This window comes from Eptesicus fuscus, chromosome 9 (assembly GCF_027574615.1).
Source record: "Eptesicus fuscus isolate TK198812 chromosome 9, DD_ASM_mEF_20220401, whole genome shotgun sequence".
In the NCBI taxonomy this organism is placed as follows: Eukaryota; Metazoa; Chordata; class Mammalia; order Chiroptera; family Vespertilionidae; genus Eptesicus; species Eptesicus fuscus.
In genome coordinates this window covers 59,708,752-59,721,833 of record NC_072481.1, presented here as the reverse complement: position 1 = coordinate 59,721,833, position 13,082 = coordinate 59,708,752, and the positions used below count along the sequence as shown (strand labels likewise).

Here is a 13,082-nt window from a genome sequence, read left to right as displayed (position 1 = left end):
TCTAGCAGATAAAGTTGCTATTTTTAACCCACGATCGAAATTATCAATTTGTGCAGTTTTTAACTAGGCATTTTTGCAAGAACTAAATGAACAGGGGTTTTTGCAATTATGCATTTTATTTCTAAAATTTACTAGCTTGGGAATAATTCCACTTTAATTTTACTTGAGCCTTTTCTGCAGAAAAGCAGACAGATGTTAAATGTGTACCTTTCCTTCAAGACACAAAATCACATACAGTGAACATCAAGAGGCAACATGGACAGTCTTCGAAGGAACTTTTTTTTTTAGAAAAATAGCAATCCTATTACACTAAATTCTTCAAGTTTCCAAAACTGTATTTCATTCCTAATCTAACTACAATTGATCTGTGCTCTTAAATATCAGCTATTTGGCAAGTGGTATGGATTCTTATTAAAATGAAAACAGATTTCTCTCAGGTAGACAGATACAAGTGTATTTAGCCCATACCTTAGAATAAATTGTAATGATCTCTTCATCTCATACTACACCTGTCAATAAACCATCATTTGATCATTTATTTTACTAAAGTCAGGTCAAATAAATATTTTGATAGAAAATAGAGCAATAACAATTTATTTCTATGGTGTATAGCTTTCTAATTACCTCCTGATCGTCCCCCAAAAAATCTCAATCATAGCTCACATGTTCCTATATTAAGACATTAAATATTACTTTAAATATTTAAATAAAACACAGAAAGCTCCAATAATGATCAAACAGAGATCTAAACCTCAGTAAGCCTTAGCTTTAAAAGCTCTCCTCTTGCTAATTTTAAGAAAGGAACCGCCCAGAAGCTTGGTGTTAACGTTTCTGCTGATTGTGAAAATTGCAGCAATAAAAACTCCAACTGCTTGCCTTAAATTAAGACTTGCAGTACTACATGTGCAATCTGTATGTTTATATTAGTTTTTATAACACTTGGAAGTTTTGTTGTATGCTTTGATGTTAGTCCATTAATAAAGCAGAGAGTCAAAAGCCTGGAAAAAATAAATTTATTGGAAATTCTCAAGTCAAAACTTGAAGTAATTGGTTTATTCTACCCCACATGATTCAATATTCTGATTTCCCCAACTACCTGCTCCCAGAGCTATCTGCATTTCTAAATTCGTTTTCTGTTGCCAACACATAGTAACCCACAGTGATTGAAAATGACAGCTGGAGAGCTTCTACAACACATTAATTTTTCTCTAAGTAGTCCAATTTTGTCACCTAAATGTTGAAAAGTCTTCTTTTCCCTACATTTTACACCTTTAGAGATTTGTTGAATTTAGTATCATCACTCTGTAAAATGAAGAGCAATTTTTTCTAGACTATTTTTAGATTATTACTAATAGCTGATGGATAATGTGTTTTCTTTATAGCACTCTGCACTCAAAGCAAACTAGTTAAACAGCAACTTGAGTCCAATAATAGCAATTACATCAATGTATGATTTTTTTTTCCTCGAAAGTACTATTTAGACAACTGACGGGATCAGATAAATACACTACTATAAGATGATTTCAGGTTCATGACGTACAATTTGAATGTCACTAAAAATAACCAAAAAACTCATCTTAATCTGAAAAAATTATCATCCTATTAAACTGAAGCCCAAAAATGTTAGGCAATTAATATTTTTTACTTCAAAGCTGTTTATTAATGTTAATTTTTACTATTAAGATAAAAACAAGAGTTCTCAACATTAATTTTTTTAAAGAAAAAACCCTCCTCCAATTAAAGGATATCAATTCACGTTCAAATTAACCATCAAAGGTAAAACTATAAAAAATATTAACTTAAAAAATTTTAAACCTTCCTTGAGATTCATTTTCATCTTAAACTAGGCTTCAGTAAATCTTAACCTAAATAAATAAAACCAATACTTCCCAAAGAGTTGAAGAAAAAAGTTCTCTCTTGACACATCTGCTCACCATAAAATGACCCAAATGACCCAAGTACTTGTTCTTACTTGTTTCTTCACTCAGATACTGACTTGTTAAAAGAAATTCAAAGAATGAATCTTTTTGCAAATGTAAAAAAGTATTAGCGAATGCACTATAAATATTAAGAAAAACGAACCAACTGCAATCTGAATTCTAGCATTTGCTGTTTGATAAAATGCAAAACTTGAGATGCAACAATAATCAAACAATTCTCTATTTAAAAAATACCATTCACAAAAAATCTGAGTATCACTTAGCACCCTTTCAAACTTACACTTGCCATAGAAGTTTCATTAACAAAGTTCATGTTGAGTTTTAATAGTCCAGATTTTTTCCCCCTATTAATTTAACAAGTGTATTAAAAATAGTTTTCTGGGTGACAAATGAGTGTGCTTTTATCACAAGATTTCTATTATTTTATAGACTCATGAAAAGCCTTTCTCTCCCCATTTTATTAATATAACAAAGTGTAGGCCCTAGAAAAGTATTAAGTTAGAGGAAAAGCTTTCTCTTCCACTGAAGGGACCCCAAAAGACAGGCAACAGTGACTATCATAAAATAAAAGGTCACTCTTTTTCTAGGAACAAACCATTTATCAATAGAAAATAATTGTCTTGCCATTTGCAAGGACTCCATAGCAATAGACAATGTTTTTCACTCACATAATTACAAAACAGTAAAAGTTCAGAAACACAGCCCGAATCCACCTCCCTATTTTTACCCTTTACAATTCTCATTGCCCTTTGGGCCTCCCTTGGAAGCAAATGGAAGACAGGCTGAAGTTTTCTCAATTGAGCTGAAGCTAAGAAACCTTTGATATGCTAATAGTCCCCTTCAAACGGTAAGAATTCACACTTGCATTAATTCAAACAATTTGTGCAGAATGATGTGAAATGGCACCTCTTTTAGAGGCAGGCAACAAAAGAAGAGAATCGGAATGTCTGAAGAAACTAAACAACAGAACATTTGTTCTGCAGTATTCTCTCTATCATGCATAAATTTATTGGAGGGTGGAGAAGGGCCAACAAAAAGTTCCCTAACACACCTGAACAGAAGTACACTTTCTCTATAAAGGGTTTCTCAAGTATTGGGAAGATACTAAATCTAAAGTTACAAAGTTACCTTTAACCTAGGTCAAGAGTCCCCATCACAACTTGGAATGTTGCCAAAGACATCACACAACCCAATCTATTTTTCTGCTATGGATATATATTGCCTCCTTAGTGCCCATCTTTGAAGGTTCGCCCAAGATCAAACCTGATTTAGTAAGAGACGTCTCAACAGGCAATTATTTACCAAGTGGCTATGACTTTTCTTCACTGTGCAACCCGGACTGAGCGGAGCACACTCGGTGGGGCCCGTTCCAGGCACAAACCCTGACAAGGAAATGAATGAACGAACCACGGCCGTTAAAGCTACGCCTCTGGAAGGAAAGAAGAGAGAAGTGCACGCAGTGCAAAGACTGCAGAAGAAAAGTGACGAATTTGGGGTGGGGGCGGGGAGAAGAGCGCCTTCCAACCTGGCCTTTGTAACGGGAACCATATGGTTGGTGACTGCGGCTCAGACGCTCCCAAGGCTGCTCGGAGAAGCTGCTCAGCAGCCTACACCTTTCAAGAAACAGGAGGAAAACGTCTCCTCGGTCTGAATCCGAGACAACACAGTTTGCATCAGGAAGAAGGGAATAAGGGGGCCGGGGAAGGGGGGAAGGAGGAGGGGGGCGGAGTCCATAGAAGATGGGAAAGAAGAGGGACACCGCAGCAGCACTTGTCGCTCCAACTGCGCTTTTAGAGGAAGGACAGTGTGAACAGAGGATTTAAAAAAAAAAAAAAACCCCAAGACATACGTTCCTTAGTCTCCGCTCAGCGACACTATGGCACAAAGTAAAGCTTCCAACGATTTCCCCTAACCCAAGCCCCGTAGGTTCGGAGCAAAGAACAAACTTTGCTGATCCCAAGCGGAGAAGTCTCGCAGGCGTGCCTCCCCACGGCCGGGGCGCTTCGGTCGCTGCGCTCGCCCCTCACCTCTCCTCCGCCAGAGGGTCCGGCCGCCCCAGCCAATCAAGAAGCCCACGCCTGATTAGCCTTGGGGGGGGGGGGGTCTCCCCCTTTCCTCGCGCTCCTCCCACGCCTTTATCTCCCCGCAGCTCCCCACCCGGTACCCCCGCCTCCTACCAACCAGGCTCCCCGAGGCACCCAGTCGCACCACCATCCCGGGAACCCGTAACTTAACCCGCAGGCCCAGCGCGGCCCGCTGCTGCCCTCTCACTGCAGGTCCGGGAGGCTCTCTGCCCTCCCCAGGACGCGCGGGGGCCCGGCCCCGCCACCCTCCCGCCCCCGCCGGGCCACCCCTAATCGTTGCCAGCCCCGGCGTCGGCCGGCCACATCTGGCTGCGCTTGGCTGTCATCCTCGCCTCTCCGCACCACCTAACTGCCGACAAGGAGAAACAACAATCCGAAACAACTCAGCCCAGTCCTCCCCCACCGTCCACTTCCACTGGACTCGCTCCCAGCGCTCGGACGCCCCGTTCCACTTCCAGCCCCAGACGGGTCTGCAGACGGGCGGAGCGGGGGGGGGGGGGGGGGGGGAGTCAGGGCCTCGCACCCCGAGCTGAGCGGCCCCGCCGAGGGCGCGCCTCCTCTCACCCCTCCCCAGACGCACTGTGAAAAGAGGTGAACCGAACCTTTCGACTCAAGCTTCCCGAACCTCAAAGCATGTACACTGCCATCCCACTCCCCTCTCCCCCGCGGCCCCTGCAACTAGAAGGAAGCCTCGAGAACGTGGTACCAGCTCCACGAGAAAAGGAGAAGCAGGCGGGACGGGATGGGGAGTTCCGAGTATCGATTTCCGAGGACGAGAGGTGGGGAGAAGGGGGAGGGGGCGAGCGGCCCGAGCGAGCGCGGGGTCACCCCCTCGGCCGGCGGAGCATAAACAAACAGCGGAGCCCCGATTTCCCCGCGGCTCCCCGCACCTCCAAGCATCCACCCCCGGGGCAGGAGGCGCAAAGCAAACAGGTCTCCCAAGCCCCGCACAGAGGCACATTGTTCGTCCCCGCGGCTCTTACCTCGGTCTGCGAGCGCGCCCCGGGGGCGGGCCGTCTGGCGCGGGGGCCGCGCGGGGAGAGGCGCGGAGCGCAGCGGCGACCCCGGCCGGCGGGGACCGAGGCCGGGAGTCCGCGCGGGAGGCAGCGCCGCGGCTCGGAGTGCCCTCCTGCTCGGCCGCAGCCGCCGCCTCCTCCGACCAAGCAGCCAGAGCCGGGCGACTCCGGGGGTTAGGTCAACATTTTCCCGCAGTTTCCCACTCTCGAGAGGGGTCTTTGGCACACACGCACGCACCCCCAGACCGCGCGCTCCCTTGGAAAAAAATAAAATAAAAATTCGGGAATCAGAGCGAAAGGGGTGGCGCAGGCAAAAGCCCGACAGAGGTGCGCAGACTTGGGAGTCCCCTCGGAGCGGCGGCCGCAGGAGGGGTGGGCAGACGCCGGCAGCGCGAGGCCAACTCAGTGTGTCCGGCCGAGCCCCTCAGCCCGCAGTCCGCGCCGGCCCGACCGGCATCCCCGGCGCCGACCCTGCGGCCTGGGGCGAGACGGCGGCGGCCCTTCCTCACATGTCGGGTCTCCGGGCCGAGGCTGCGCGGGGGCCGCTGCCCCGCGAAAGGCTGGAGGCGAGAACTCGGGCTCGCGCGGGCGGGGAGGCGCGGGGAGGTACGCGCCACGCACAGCAACGGAGTGGAGATGCCCCCCAACAATCCCGAGGAATTCTCCAGTAAGCTCCCGATTTCGCTCCGGCACCTCTGCGTGTGTGCGCGGAGAGAGAGTGAGAGGCAGAGGGAGAGCGAGGGAGAGCGAGGGAGAGACGGGGGAGCGCGAAGTCCTGACACAGACTCACGGCGAGGTCTGAACTGGAGTCACCTCCAGCCGCCGCCTCCTCCCCACACCCCCACCTACACGCCCCCGCCGGAGTTCGGCTAATCATATAAACATATTAGCGTGTACAGCGGCAAAGGACAAATCTCTCCCTCCTGATTTTTCCAGCAAGGGGCCCGGGCAAACTCCAAAGAAGATTACAGGCAGCTAAGTGCAAAACGTGGAGCAGACAATCTATAACTCATTGCCGCCCAATGGCCATTTTCCACTCCATTTGAGAAGCCGCGGCGGCTGTGCGCCCGAGCAGGGGGAGGGGAGCGAAAGGGGACACTTACGGGCTCGAGCTGTTCGAGTGGCGGTGGCCGAGCAGCCGCCCGAGGACTAACCGGCCCCGGCTCCGCCGGCGGGGCGGCCGCGGGCTGTCCGGGCGGCGGCTGGGGACGCGCGCACACCCGGCCGCGGAACGCGCCCCGGAGGCAGCCCGCGGAGGCTGGCGCCCCTCCCCTCCGGCTAGGCACACCCCCCCACACCCCCCCCCGCCCCCCACCTCAGTCCCGGGACTCCGCGGTCAGCCTCCCCCACCCGGTCCACACACCCGTCCCACCCCTACCCCACCCCACCCCCAAACTCCACTCACTGCGCGCTCGGTCCTCCGCGCGCTCCGCCGGCGCGCGCTCTCCATCCTGTCCACACACACGCACTTTAAATTGAAACATTTATTTCTGTCTGCAACGGGGTGAAGGGTATTCGGGCGAGCGCGGCGGAACCGGGCGCTCCGGCCTCGGAGGCGGGACGCGGGGGGGCTGGCCAGCGGCTCGCCGCCCCCTCCCTTCTCCCCTCCAGGCCCCGGAGCTCTCTCCGTGCCAGCGCTTGGAAGAGGCGCCCGGGATGCGTCTTGTACCCTCCCCGTCTCCAGGTTTTCTTTTTTCTCCACGCAGCGAGCCGGAGGCCCCGAAACTTTTAGTTTCCGCAGCCCTCCTTTTGTGTGGCTGCTCCGAGGAGAAAGAACGCCTGTTTGCCGCGGCTGCCTCCGTCCGGCTGCGGCGCGCGGGGGACGCTCCAGGGTTAATGTGTCTTTGATACCTGAGATTTCCGGCGCGCTCGTTAATGAAAGTTACATTTTTTAAAATTGCGATGACTTTTTCTTTGTAGTTGCAGAGAGCTAGCCAAACTTTGACTTTATTGACTATATTTCACAAGAGCGTGTTGTTTGTTTTTGATTAAACTCACCAGGATAAGCAAAGGAAGGGAGGGAGACTGCGAGGCTCTGTTCTCGCAAGCGCATTCATCGCTGCGAGGTCTGTTTCCCTCATTTCCTTACATTGAAGCTGCTTTTTGCTCTTGTCCTCTGAGCACACTTCCTTGCACCTCTAGGTTGGTAGTGACAGCAAGCATCCAGGCAGCGCCAACGATGCATCCAAGGTGAAGAGAACAGACCACGACGGGACAGATCATGCTTGGAAAATGTTTAAAAGCCAGTTAAGTATCCTCTGCATACGAGGAAAACCAAACCTGGATTGTTTGGGGTTTTTTAATTACAAAATTCCTGAGCTGAAAGTGACTTGAGTTTTCAGATATATTTCTAAATTACTGATTCTACTACTGAGTGCAACCATCAATTAAAGAAGCACGTTTGCACTGGCTTTCAAGAAAAACTGATTCTCCAAGATTTAAATCTCTAGTAAATACGACGAAACTTGAGCTTCTTTGCTTTCAGAAACAATATGTACTTTTTGTAGCTGCGGGTATGTTGCAGTCATCATACTTCAGAAATCATTTCAAACAACAATGTTATTAAAATGTCAGCAGCAGATTGTGCAAAATAACAGGAAGACTCTAAATACCTATCAGTATTTTGTCACAAAGCCAGATACTTGGAGTTCTAAAGTAAATCCAGCTACTGGTCAAGTTTGTTCTTAACTTGTAAAAATCATAAGTTAAAAGTACCTAAGTACAAATAACTGAAACATGCTCTTTTGGTTGATTCATTCTAATTCCCAAATTAAAACATGAATCCTTGGTGATCAATTTTTTTATATTTAATGTATTGATGCTTTACTCTTCTCACTATTCTAAAAGGTAAGAGGAACCACTTAGAGCATTTGTGTTATAAACTACATAAACACCTTCATTTGGAATTTCTTAGATGCAGAATATAAATTAAATGCCTGAGGGGGGGGGGGGAAAGAAACCCACACTTATCCAGAGCTGGTATGAAACCTTATTATGTACCCAAGTTTTTACATCTGTCAGAATGTATACACACAACAGATCTCTCTAGGAAAATTAAATCAGGCTACTTTAGTTCAACAAAAGGCAGAAATATAGAATTCTCAAACCTCAGAGGTCATTTATATCGTGTTCTCCTTTGGAATTTAAATTTATTTTATTCAAGATTGCAAACCAAAATATGTCAAACTGATAATAATTTGAATTTACTGAAAGATTTTAGCCCTTTCTTTTGTTTATCTTTGAAGGTTTCTCACTCATCTGGGCATGGTTCACAAGAAGCCCCGATGAGTGCATAGATCAGTTTAATCCTATTTTCTTTTGGGAGGCAAAACTTGGTCTGAAGTTTTTATTCAGTGAGCTTAGTAAGTAATCAATAGAAAATTTTGCCTGAATTAAGCTGGCCATATGTTGGCTTATTTACTTACTTATCTAACTCTCTCAGAACGAATCTCTGCAAGAACCTACTGTATACATTTCACAGGTCTGGCATTTTTGATGCTCTGGACATGGGTGAGTCACTCTTCACTTTGTTTCTAAAGGGACTACCTCACAAGAAAGGAGGGATGCATGGGAGGGGGAAGAAGCTGTCAGAAGTGGATTAAAACTATAGGGAGTGGAAAGTGCCTCATACAAAGTTTTTAATTTTGATTCAAGAGGAAGAGTATTTTATAGAGTTCAAAGGGCTCAACACCTTTTTTTTCCCCCCTAAGAATATAATAAGCTTACTGTGTTTTTAAAATTATACCTCAATGTATTCTTTCTCTAGGATAATGTTTTAAATATTGAAGAATTTTTTATTCTTTCCTTGTACTTTACATATAATAATGCTTCAACCTTCTTTGTACCCACAAGAAAGAATTGAAACAGCTTTTAATTGCATTGATATATTCAAGATTAAGCTGTTAGCCACAAACCTGCCATTACAAAGGAACACTTAAATCACACACACACACACACACACACACACACACACACACACACACAGAAAACATAATTTGCCTGACATTTCATGACAATTCAAAACATAATTTATAACAATACAGGTGTGATGGTAGAAAAAAATGAAATGAGAAGCTTAATAATATCTGCAGATGTTAGCAAGTTAAGGGGAGTTGGAGTATGTTATGCATTCGCTACAATGCAATCAATTTAACTACTCAAACTATATCATTATTTAAGTAATGGCAAAATCATTGACTTATTCATAGTTCTTGCTAATTGTTTTTAAAAATAAATTCTACAAAGGACAAAGGAAACACCCATTTCCATTTGTTTTATGTTAAATCAACATCCAACCACTCATGGTGATTTCATTCAAAGAAAACAGAAGGAACTCATTAGCTTATGTGGTTAGAGAGATTGATGGGCTTCAAACATTTTAACCATACATGTTTTTTTCCAACTGTAGTAACTCATGTTTTTAATTTAAGCAACTTTAAGAAACTGAAGATTATTTTATTCATTGTGGGTTCACATATTTCTGATACAGAAATTATGCTAATTTTTAAAGCTATATATCATCCAAGCATTTTTGTTTAGAGGGAAGTGATGAAGTACTTGTCAGACCACATGTATGATTAACAATAGTTTGGGTGCCAAATTAAAGAATCTGAAGAAGTATGAACGTGGGCTGGGTTACAAAATATTGTGATTATTATAAACTGGTAGCACACTTGAGTAACTTCTTCACTGCGTCACCCTGGCGTTGGGGTGGGCTGGGGTGGGGTGGGGAAAAGACCCAGAACTTGATAGTGGGCCAAAAATTGTGTGACGTTTGAGCCACACAGCTGTAGAGAACAATCAGTGAGGGTAAGTTGTATTCATTATGGGGAACATGTTTTGGCCTGTGATGAGAGCTCTGCGAAAGTTCTAAACTAAAACAAACAAACAGAAAACATGTGAAACTGTCCTAGCTTCTGATACAGAAATGGAAACAAAATTAGCTCCATTTCATCCTAAACCTGATCAGTTTCCTCTTCTTCATTGTTACTGTTCAATGATTCTTAGTGCTGAAACTAGTTTTGCATACTCTAGAAAATATTTTAAAGCTCCAGAGATCAAAGCAATATGTGAATACCAAACTTAACTAGAACTGGTTGAAAGTTGCAAGCTTTGTTTTTCATTTTAGCTTTGCCATGCATGTAGGCTGAAAAGAAATCAAAACTCATTTTCCATGAGAACAGAAACATATGAAAGCATTTGGCAAAGCCAATAAGTTTTAACTATTCTCCTGGCTCTCTCCAAGCTAACTAAATCTTTGTGCAAGAAGGCCAAACTCTATCTAAAGTGTCATCTCCAAAAATAATGACACTTTAAACTATAGTATAAAAATGATTATAGTATACTATGCTTAATGATATTATTTAGGAGTATATAATCACATATATGTTCTTAAGTACCTATCATTTTGTGATTAATACTTTTTTAAAATATTCAGCAATACAACTGGTAGCATGACTCATTCTGTGCACTTAGTGTTTATATATGTGTAACTATATAAAGGATTATAAAATGTGTATACCCTTATCATTATGATACTCAAAAGTAAGCAATTTTTTAAAAATCTCTCATAATTATTGCTGCACTGAGTCTTACACAACTCAAAGTTCGTCTTTCTTTCACATAGATTGTTCCCATAACTCCTGTTAATCTCTGCACTTTGAGAATTTTCTATAATTGGTTCATATAGATCATCTTCTATCAATGTTTCTGACAAGCCATGAAGTATAACTATAAGAACACTCATTTTATTCAAATGCTTTCTATAACTTTGTATAATAATCATTTTGTTCATCATAAATACTCATAACCAAGTGCTTTTTATTAAAGTATATAATTTAAAAATTGGCCTTCCTTTTATTAACATATGCAAACCTCTGTCAACAATACAGATGAAATGTCTGTATATATTTTTAATTTTTGAAGTTAAACTTAGAATAATCTAATATTACAACTCTTAGTTTTAAATATAAAACATTTGAATGGGCAGTTCTTGATTGATCAAATATCATGAATATCTCAGGTGCGAACAAAAGCAATGGTTAATAGTAGAGGCAGTCTATTGAATCCAAACCCTTAAAGTTTACCAAATAGCAATTTCAAAGAAGTCCAAATTGAATGTAAAGTGCCTCTGAGAATATGACTGTGATTACTTATGTCATAGTTCATTGTGATATAGCAAAACTTGGAAAAGGCTTTTAAGAATCAGGAAACAAACTCACAAATGCTCTTTTAGTGTTTTAGAAAGTGAGTCAAAGATACAATTATATAACACTTCTAGTATTTTCAGACTACAATGCATAAAGTTTTCTTAATGATACAGCATAAAGTAATAATTATAATATATGATCTTAGTATTTTCTAAGCATAAAAATTATTTTGTTTCAGTTTTGAAAATACTTTGTAGGCTAACATTCTGTAACATGAGATGTTCCACCTTGAATTTGGTTCATACTTCTGATGGTATATATTAGCTTTACTAACATTTTTCATTATTTGTTCTATAATTAATATGATAGTTATTTTTAACTCTACTTATATGCTTTATTTTTTAAAAGGCCTTTATTTGTTGCATATATTTTAGTAAAAATAAATTTGTCTGAATATGTAAAAAGGAGAACAGCAATTTGCAAATAATTTTCTTCTAAATCTAGCTCTCATAGTGTCTTGATAAGATAATAGAATGTTGCTATCTCTGTTTTCAAGAATAATTTAAATCTTTATAATTGAGTTTTCAACTTATTGCAACCCTTTACAATGAATTCTTAAGGTCACTATGAAATCAATCACTTAGGTCCTAGACCAAACAATGATGTAATAGTGATATATTTTTGTGATAAGTAGAAGTACTTTATAAAAGAGTCCATTTCTTTGAAAATCAGCATCCAAATTTAGAATTCTACTAAAATGTCACTGACATCTCAAAGGAATATTGAAATAATTTGGTAACGATAAGGTCTGTTGAGTGATACCCAATGAAGAAAATTTGTTTTAGGTTAAAAAATAAAAACACACAAATAACCTCTCCAGCTATTCCACAGAGAAGAGAAGTTGCCAGAGCATCACCTGGATAATATATTCTTTGAAGGGTTTCGCTTGAGTGATGGAGACATGCACTGAACCATCTACACTCTTATCCAACTGTCCTGCTTATTGAAATCACATATCTACAATATAACTACAGAGGATTATTAGTACTTTAAAAGAGTGCTCCCCTTCATTATGGGAATGTAATTTATGATACCAATTTAATTAGTACTATGTCCTTACTACCTGAATTAATGACCCAAATTCAAACCACATATATTTCATTGTTCAGATAAGGTAGAATATACTGCAAGAAAAACTAATTTCCTGTTTATTATCTAATGATAATTGAAACACAGTTATTTATTATAAGACTGGGTTACTGCTATATATGAAGTGGCATTTCTTAAAGAAAGAGGTCATGGAAATAACATGAAAAATATTTATAGTTTGTTAAAGTAAAATTACAGAAAAGTTGAGTAAGAATGTTAGCTATAAAATGTAAATGTCCAAGAAATCCAAGAATATAAACTATTTTTCACATAATATGGATCCCCAGAGGACTATCATTTATCATTTTTTAAAAAAACTTATAGGTAATCAAATAAGGAATCTGAAAAATATTTTAAATGAATTTTGACATTTTATATAATTACTCAAAATTTACTCTCCAGTGCCCTATTGCAAAATGATTTTAAATTATATATATATATATATTGCAGGTATAGATTTGAGATGATAATATAGCCTATTTGTTTATATTGAATATTTCTATACATGGAAAACCATGTAATGTCAAAAATAGATACTAGATTGATTGTTTATAAAACTATCTTTAACTACTTAGGTATATTTATAGCTTATCAAACTTTGTAGCTAAAATATTACACCTTATAACTGAGGAAAGTCTATCTTTGCTTCAATTTTCCAGTTAATGAAAGAAGTGTTTAAATACTCTGTAGTTAGATTATTAACTTCTACAAAACTGAAACAGATGTGTGTCTTAGTATGCCATT

The 13,082-nt window shown here is 41.6% G+C and overlaps 1 protein-coding gene across 1 annotated transcript in view; it reads right to left on the bottom strand.

The window, feature by feature from the left end:
- ADGRL2 (adhesion G protein-coupled receptor L2) overlaps nt 1-5,038 on the bottom strand; it is a 177,684-nt gene extending 172,646 nt beyond the window's left edge. Inside the window, exon 1 of the mRNA XM_054721170.1 lies at nt 5,008-5,038. The gene's annotated coding sequence lies outside the window, so the exon portion shown is untranslated. The remainder of the gene's footprint in view (nt 1-5,007) is intronic.
- Nucleotides 5,039-13,082: the final 8,044 nt, after the last annotated feature.